Genomic DNA, 9,437 nt, shown 5'->3' with positions numbered 1-9,437 from the left:
AGAAAGAAAGAAAGAAAGAAAGAAAGAAAGAAAGAAAGAAAGAAAGAGAAAAGTACTGTCGTACTGTCTTCAAACACTTGCATATGACAGCAACTATACATTAATATAATGCTAAAAAGAAGACCTTAATGATATCCGGTCCTGTGTAAGTTTAAACAGACTTATTAATGCTTCAAATCAGCCTCCAAAGTGTTGTCAGGATTTTGAACGTTCTGGTTTATTTTTTCCAGTATTGTCAAGACCTTGGAGAATGACTGATAAGCGTGTGTTCCTGTTGAGGATGGGCATTAGATTGGGCATGCCAAAAATATCCTTTGGGTTTTCCAGGAAATTCCTAAAGAAATGAAAGCTGAATATTCATTCAGAAACTGTGTGCACAAATACTTCTTGATGAACTAACAGGATGCTTCCTCCCATTTTTTCTTCCATCAAGTTTTATATAATTGAAGAGAATGTATCGAGAATTCATGGCTTTACATCTAAGATCCCTGTTTAATATGCAAATTGTTCTTATCTGAAGAAATGGATGCCTTTGTGACCAAGTATTTATAGCTATGATGCAGAATGAATCATGTAAAGATTGACCATAAAAGGAAATTAGGCTTGACAGAACTCGAACATTTAAGAATAAAAGTAAGGGTGTCCAGAGCCATCATAACTTGCCTGAACAGCTGATGAACAGCAGATGACTCACTTTTTCTATGGGTCACATCTTTAGATGAGCACACAGTTTGCAAGCCATCAAAACAGTTATCTTTGCCTTGGCTTTATGATGTAAGACTGAAAATGTAAATTCACACTATACAAAGCCCGGTTTCAAGGTTATTAAACAACCAGTGCTCATCTAAATCATTTCATCCAAAACAAAACAACAACAACAGAAAAAAAGGATTCATACCTGAACTACATATATCAGAGGTGCAGAATCTATCACCTTGGTTTGTAATATATTTGGTAATTCTTGCCATGATTATGCCAGGAGATTAATCTGATACCACATTGTATTAAAACATGGATAGGTCCTCCTTATCAGAGGATCCACATGAGTTTGTGCAGATGCCCATCCTAGCCATCATTTACATTTCCATCAGCAGTTTTGACACCCATAAATATATCAGGAGTGATTTTCTGTTCCCTTCCAGAACATAAAGAAGAAAGTGACAGAGCTTTAAGCCATAGCTAATCTTCTGCTTCCAACCAAAAAAAATTTTTTTGAGGATTAAGGTGGATGGGAGCTGTACAAAACGAAAACATATTTTAAACCTTAGAAATGCTGGATTTTTTTCTTTGAAAAACCTTCCTGAGTTCTTCAGGGTGAAAGAAATCTTTCTACCATCTTTCAAGCTGCCCTAAAATAGAAACTTCTATATTTAATTTAAGCATATGAAGGGGGAAAATCCCCCTCAACAGGTGAACAGTCCTTTTTGTTCTGTTCTTTCATAACAGTTTTAAGTTCAATAGACTGTGACTTATAAACTCTCATCATCAGTTTAAGAGAGAGAGAGTGGTTTCTGTGTTTTTTTTTTTTGTTGTTTGTTTGTTTGTTTGTTTGTTTCCTCTGGCAAATGCTCATGAAGCATAATTATTCAGTTTGCTATTCTGCTTCTGATGGGCTGTCTTTGCTGAAACACCTTTTCTGATCATAGGATCAAACAATGGTTTGGGTTGGAAGGCACATTAAAGACCATCTAATTCCAGCCAGCCCTGCCATGGCTCTCACCAGATCAAGCTGTTCAATGCCCCATCCAGCCTGGCTTTGAACCTTTGAACCTTTGAACAGGGATGGGACTTCCACAAATCTGGGCAGCCAGTTCCAGTGCCTCACCACCCTCGTAGTGAAGAATATCTTCTGAACATCTGCTCCAAATCTGTCCTCTTTCAGTTTAAAAACCATTATCGCTATCACTTGTCCCATAACTACTTGCCCTTTTAAAAATTCTCTCTCCATGTCTGTTCACAATTGTCTGTTCATCCTGCCACAACACTTCCTCTCACCCTTTCCAACTGAAATGTCACCAAGGATTTTGCTGATGGAAGAAAGTTGCATCTTTCATCCTCTAAATGAGATGCAGATCCACAGTGGGAATTTTCACACAGAGAATCTTTATCTTCATTCTTTCGGAAAGGGACAGCTAGCACCGCTGTATCTGTGCCACAAACAAAACCACAGAGCAGAAAGCAGCTCAGCTGGGTTGCACATTCCTGCTCCATGTCTGAAATGCTGTGGGGCTAGTCTCCAGGCTCAGCAAAGTCTCATCGATGTTATAAAATATGTGTTTTCACATAGCTTTGATCTTGCCTTTATGTACAGCAAGTGCATGCTTTATTGTTCAGATTCTTTAGTTTTCTAAACATCCCAAGCATGTGAACATCTGAGCTGTTGTGAAATTTACTTCAGAGCAACATGACCTGCAAAAATCAGAAGAGTCAATACTTCTTTTACACTGCTATTCCATTTATGCCAATAATTTCTGAAGAGTTTTTCCAAGTTTTTAACAAAACTTTCTAACAGAAAGTTCTTCCTATTTCAGTTTCAGGCACATTTTTATTGTAATTCTGTTTCATGGCACCAGGTGCTATATGTATGTATATACATGTGTGTGTTAGCAGCAGTTTTTGTTATGAAGAAAATATAATGCCATACCCTTGAGGTCATTGAGGACACTGAACCCAACCAGAAACCTTTGGGCCTTTATCTAGTCCTCCCATCTCAGGTCTGCAAACCCACTTGGGTAGCAACCTGTACAGTTTGGGAACAACTGGTCTTTTATGACATAATGTGTTAAACATGAGCGGCAAGAGTTTATGGCAGCGTCAGGTTCTTATCAATTACTTTGAAGCTATGGCTAAAGCAGTATAAGGGCAGCATTTGACTGGCCCTGAGTGAGAAGGTCTCATACCTCATTCCCACATTTCCATAAGTTCCCGTCCCTTCATCAAATGCGACATGATGGTTGTGTTAAGGCAGGGCACGCTGACTCCACTCATCCATCCAAGAAAACTCGGTCTGCAGGTTTTTTGCAGGGTTAACCTTACTGTGGCTCAGTTTACTAACCAATTTATTATCCCATTATGATACCAAAAAATCTTTATGAAAATGGTGAATTCATAAAGTCCACAAAGTACTGTAGAAGTATACCCAGCATTGTTTTTTTCACAGACATTGAAAGTCCATTTCCAACAAGAAATGAATATTTTTGTCTCATCTCTTGGATTAAAAAAAGGATCGGCAAATATGCAATCCCTATGCTGCTAATTTGTTTTGTCCATAGGATCCTAGAATGGCTTTGGTTGGAAGAGATCTTAAAGTTCCAACCCCATTGCCACGGGCAGGGATGTCACTCACTAGATCAGGTTGCCCAGGGCCTCATGTAACCTGGTCTTGATCACCTCCAGAGATGGGACATCCACAGCTTCTCTGGGCAACCTGTTTGAGGGCCTGACCACCCTCTAAGTGAAGAATTTCCTCCTAACATCTAAGCTAAATCTCCCCTCTTTTCGTTTAAAAACATTAGCCCTTGCCCCATCATTATCTGCCTGAGCAAAAAATTGCTCTCCTTTTTTTTTATAAGCCCCCTATAAGTATCAAAAGGCCACAATGAGGTCTCCCCAGAGCCTTCTCTTCTGTAGGCTGAACATCCCCAGCTCTCTCAGCCTTTCTTCATAGGAGAGGTGCTTCACCCTCTGATCAACTTCATAACCCTCCTCTGGACATGCTCTAACAGGTCCACATCCTTCTTGTGCTAGGGGCACCAGACCTGGATGCAGGAGACCAAGTGGTAGAGCAGATGGGGACAATCACCTCCCTCGCCCTGCTGGACACTCCTCTGTTGATGCAGCTGGCCTGGGCTGCAAGCGCACACTGCTGGCTCATGTCGAGATTTTTGTCCACCACAAACCCCAAGTTCTTCTCTGTAGGGCTGCTCTCAATGAGTTCTTCTCCCAACCTGCGCTCATGTCTAGGATTGCCCTGAGCCAGGTGCAGCACCTTGCACTTAGACCTGTAGAACCTCATTAGGTTCTATCACACTTTTCTACACTTTTTGTTGTTGTTGTACATATTTTTTACACTTCTCAAGCTTGTCCAGGTCCCTTTGGATGGCATGCCTTACTTCTGTTGTATCAACTGCACCACTCAGCTTGGTGTAATCTTCAAATTTGCTGAGGGTGCACTTGGTCCCATTGTCTGTCATTGATAAAGATCTTAAACGTTTCCGATCCCAAGACAGACCCCTGATGGACACCACTTATCACCAGCCTCCACTTAGACATAGAGCCATTGACAACCACTCTCTGGGTGTAAACTTCAAGCCAACTCCTTATCCATTGAATGGTCCACCTTTCAAATCCATCTCTCTTTAATTTGGAGATCAGGATGTCATGTGGGACCATGTCAAAGGCCTTACAGAAGTCCAGGTAGATGACATCTGTTGGTCCTCTCCTGTTAATTGATGCATTCACTCCATCAGAAGGCCACCAGATTCATCAGGCACAATTTGTCCTTGGTGAAGCCATGCTGGCTGTCTCAGATCACCTCCTTGTCTTGCATGTGCCTTGACATTGCTTCCAAGAGGATCTTTCCCATGGTCTTTCCACGCACAGAGGTGAGGCTCACCAGTCTGTAGTTCCCCAGGACCTCCTTTCTACCCTTTTTAAAAATGGGAAAGATGTTTCCTTTTCTCCAGTCACCGGGGACTTTGCCTGACTGCCAAGACTTTTCAGATATGATGGAGAGAGGTTTGGTAAATACATCAGCCAATTCCCTTAGGACCCCATGATGCATGTAATCGGGTCCCATAGACTTGTTCAGTTTCATCAGGTGGTCTCAAGCCTGCTCTTTGCTTATAGTGGGAGGGACTTGGGGTTTGGAACTAAATGATCTTTAAAGTCCCTTCCAACCGAAGCCATTCTATGTTTCCATTCTATGACTTCACCCCCTAAGCCCTCACCTACAGGTTCAGCAAATGAGAGATTCGGGAAGCCTGACTGGCAGCGAAGACTGAGGCAAAGAAGTTGTTGAGTACCTCAGCCTTCTACATGTCTGTTGTTACCAGTTCTCCCTTCTCCTGTATTAGAGGGGGAGCACTCTCCCTGGCCTTTGTTTTCTGGCAAAGGTACCTATAGAATCCCTTCTTGTTATTTTTTGCATCCCTTGCCAAGCTCAGTTCTACCTGTGGCTTTCCTGATCCTATCCCTGCACAGCTGGGCAGCAGCCCTGTACTATTCCCAGGCCACGTGTTTTTGTCATTTAGCATATTTCATCATGGAAAGAACAGGCCTGAAGTCCTGGACTCATTGAAATTAACAGAACATCAACTACAGACCTGAGCTGTGACATTTTTGGTAAGATTTTCTGCATTTTAGAAAACATTATAGTTCACCAAAAATGTATATTCTTTCTGCAGTGCAGCAACTAATAGTCAGACTGATTTTCACCTAATCATACCTTTCCTCCCACCTGACTGCCAATAACAAAGAAGACATTCTCAAAACTGAGTGTAATTAATTCCCAGTCTCAAAATCTGAAGAGGACAGTCTTGTTAATTGAAGATACTCAGAAGAGCATGACCAATCTTGACGAGATTATAAGAATTATCATAAGATGGCAATTTTTAACCTGCAAGTGAACTAAATATATTATCTACCTTTTTGCAAGCAAGACAATTTTGGGCTGTGACTAACAAAATGCAAAGCATATTCCTGTGAAAGCTTTTTCTCCACATGATATTGTAGCTTAACTTTTTCCAGTAAAGCAATTATTTTTCTTAGCTAACTTCTTAGAACAAGGATATTTCTGTTTAAATGTTAACTGAAAAGTAAATTAAGTCCTATGAATTATAGCTTAATCTAGTTATATTAATATCTATAACTTTAGGTAAATTTTTAAATCCCTGATATAATGTAATTTATCTTCTCAGCATTATTAGAGTGTAAGTAAATGTCATCTCCTTTTTAAAAGAACAGAAACTAAGTTAGAAAGGTGAAGTGCAAGTGTGGAAATAATTTTCCTTGAGGAATTTCCAGCTCATCAACTGATGCCTCTCTCCTGGAGGCAGCACTCCTCAAGAAGAGATGAGCTCTAATTCTGGAAAGAATATCTATATCTATCTATCTATCTATCTATCTATATATATATATGAAATGTCCTTGTCTTTATTCCGTTGAGTAGGATAGTTTATTAGTCATGTGGATAGAGGTAAGCAGAGGCATAAATATTGCAGGGTCTTCAAAACTGCAACAAAACACACTTTGCCTGATTCAGCTAAATACTTGCAAAGGAATGCAAGAAATCTGCACAGTGCTGCATAAAGTGATACAGAAGATTTATATCAGCTTTCAGACTGCTGGGGCCCCATTTGGTCACTGAAGCACCCAGGACATGTTCAGATGCTCTGCATGGGATTGCAGCCATGGCACAAGAAGTACAAGAGACCCTCATCCCTGTAATAAAGAAGCTGAAGCCCAGGCAGAAAACTGCACAGCATTTCAGATTGTGCCACACTTTTAAACCACCTCTGTAGGATTTTCTTCTGGGCAAGCTAGGGCAGACAGCAACAGCCATGGGAGCCAGGCTGTTAAAAAAGATGAAAAACAGCAAGCATTTTTCTTAAAAACTGAAATGGATTTTCCTCATTGTGCTTTGAATGGTCCCCTGTAATTTTAACTACTAAAAGAAGCATGAGGAATTTCAGCAAAACACTACAAGCTCACCACTACATTTTACAAGAGAGTGGTCAATTCAATACCTTTATGATGGTTACATAACACTCAGATGGAGTGATCTGCAGATATTAAAGAGAGTTAGATCTCTCGCAGTGTTTCAAGGTGGTTAAAAAAGACATACATTACCCTCCAGCTGGTTTCTTACTGAACAAGGGATGGGGTCTCAGGAAATATATGCTTTGTTCTCTAGCTTAGAGATGCAACATTATTTCAGTCATTTTGGATTTGCCCCTTAATTTTCTCTGCTTTATTTCCCCGTATTTCAAAAGCAGAAGTATATTTAGTCTCCATGTGTACCTTAAGCATTTGCACAATATTATCACAATAATCTCTTCTGCTTGAGAATGACAGAGGGTCATAGGAAGTAAAGAAAAAAGTATTTTCAGCCTAAAATTTATCTAAAATCCCAGTACAGTTTATTTCAGAAGAAAAGTGACCTGATCTGAAATCTATAAAAATAATTCCTGTTTACTCTCTATCAAGACATTTTAACTCAGACTGCTAGACTTAGCAATTAAAAACCAATTTAGCCAATGTTTTCCATTAAAGTACAACCATCTCATAATTTAAAGAAAAAATAAATAAACTGTTCAACTCACTATCCTTTTTTTAGAAGTGGACAGATAAACTCCAATCATAAAACATTTTGCAGTAAACCAAACAACTGCTGAGGTCATTTCTATACCAGGGAAAAAAGAAAGTGCTGCAAGCAAAGACTGAAAGATGGTATTCCCCGAGTCCTATTAAGGGAAAAGAACCATGAAAAGATACAGCCTCAAGAGGATACCTCTCATAATCCAAAAGATAAAAAAGATAATGCTTCATCTAAGGGCAAAATGAAGAGCAAAATAAGCTCACCTCAGAAGTAGTATATCTTTTTGCTGCTGGTTTAAGTGTAAGAAATGGATACTAATAAGTTCAGCTCATTCAGCTTTGATACATAAAAATGGCAAAAATAATTTTATAATGTCAAGATATTTTTGTGAACAGTCATCACAGTGAAAACTCTTTGCAGCAAAACGATACAGGGCATGTACTAAATTAACCTAATATGTAGCGCTGTACACCAGGAAGATTTTAGAAGCTTCAGCCCCATCAGAGCAAAGTGAAAACTTTGTCACTGTGTATCAAAAAAAAAAAAAAAACTGTTAAAGAAAGCCCTTCCTGTCAAATGTATATCTGTACTATTGTTCCGCAGTTGTGGTATGCACACAGAAATCTAGGGGGACAAGTGCTGTAAAAGAAATGGAAGGTATTGCTTCCTGCATTTTTACCTCCCATCAGAGATTTTTCTGTACTGAATCCTTCAATGAAAAATGCATATAATAAAATTGTGAAGTGCTGCTCTATTGATTCAAAATACCACTGTGTTATACTTCCTTTCTGAATAAGGCAGGTAAAGTAATATTACAGTAACCTTCTTTTGACGTTTGCATTACCAATGCACTAGGCAAATAATATGCAATTGTCATATTTCGCATATTCTGCAACGTTAGAATATCATTTTTATCACTTAAAAACAAGAAAAGACAGATCAACATTTTCCTCTTTCCAAGGGAAATAATCCATCAACTCTAAAGGAATGCAAAAGACACATATAAGGATTTTAAACATAAAATGTTTCGAAGTCTTTCAAAAAAATATGAAAATCTTGAATACATGTAAAGTAATAACTACAATTATTTTTATTCCTGATTATAGAAGAGCTATTGAAGGTGAAAATAATAAAAGAGTATTTTTTGTTACATTTTAAAACATAAAACCATGACCCCTCGTGGATCGAACTGTATTGCTGAAACAGGAGTAGACAGGTCCACAGGGACCATAAGACGAGTTCCTTTGAAACTGAAAGTCTCACCATTGTTTAAAATAAAAGATGTAAAATGTACAAGAAATATATGGTCTTAGATTCCAACATAATTTGTAAGAAAGTTACATCTTTTAGCTTAGCATGCTATACACTACAGTAGGAAAGCTAAATTATTAACTATTCATTGTTAATATATACAACTGGATTGCAGAGAAGAAAAAAATGTTTTCCTATTCCACACTGTTCTTCAAGATTTAAAAATGCTTCCCATCCATTGGGATTAGAGAGAGTGTGTGAGCAAGCTCAAAATATGTTACCTATAATGTCAAAGAGGGCAAAGGTTGGAGTATTCATGTATCCTTCATATCAAATCACTTGATTTTTATTCTGAAGCTCAAGGGAACATGCTGATGTACACATAGACAGGCTGATCTCTCTCTTCCGTGCTTTGATTTTGAGCAGGAAAATCAGTTCTAGGGGTGAGAAACATTTCCTAATCTAATTTTAATCATAACTGTTTGAAAAATAAATTCACAAGATGTTGTGATAAATTTTGCATCTTGGGCAAGGACAGTAGAGTGCAATGTATGTTGCAAAACTGCTAGCTAGATCTAGCTTAGAGTTGAAGTTGAATGCTTGAAAGCATTTTAAAATATTATTTTCTTTGGACATTATTCTCTGCATAATCTGACTGTTGAATTCCTCACCTGAACCAACTTCCAAGTAAACCAGCCCACTGCTTTCAACAGCTATGTTGAAACACCAGTAGGCAGTTAGTACCTACATAGGTACAGACACACCACAGGACAGAGGTTTACTGATGTATTTAATCCAGTTCAGTACATGACTTACCTCTCAGTGATTCTAGCATGGAATGGCTACAAATACCTTACCAACTGAAATA

The 9,437-nt window shown here is 38.7% G+C and overlaps 1 protein-coding gene across 1 annotated transcript in view; it reads right to left on the bottom strand.

The window, feature by feature from the left end:
* OCA2 (OCA2 melanosomal transmembrane protein) overlaps nt 1-9,437 on the bottom strand; it is a 206,399-nt gene that overhangs the window by 91,512 nt on the left and 105,450 nt on the right. The gene's annotated exons all lie outside the window — the stretch shown is intronic.

This window comes from Oxyura jamaicensis, chromosome 1 (genome assembly GCF_011077185.1).
Source record: "Oxyura jamaicensis isolate SHBP4307 breed ruddy duck chromosome 1, BPBGC_Ojam_1.0, whole genome shotgun sequence".
Classification (NCBI taxonomy): domain Eukaryota; kingdom Metazoa; phylum Chordata; class Aves; order Anseriformes; family Anatidae; genus Oxyura; species Oxyura jamaicensis.
The sequence above is the reverse complement of the archived record's forward strand: the minus strand, read 5'-3'. Positions and strand labels throughout refer to the sequence as shown.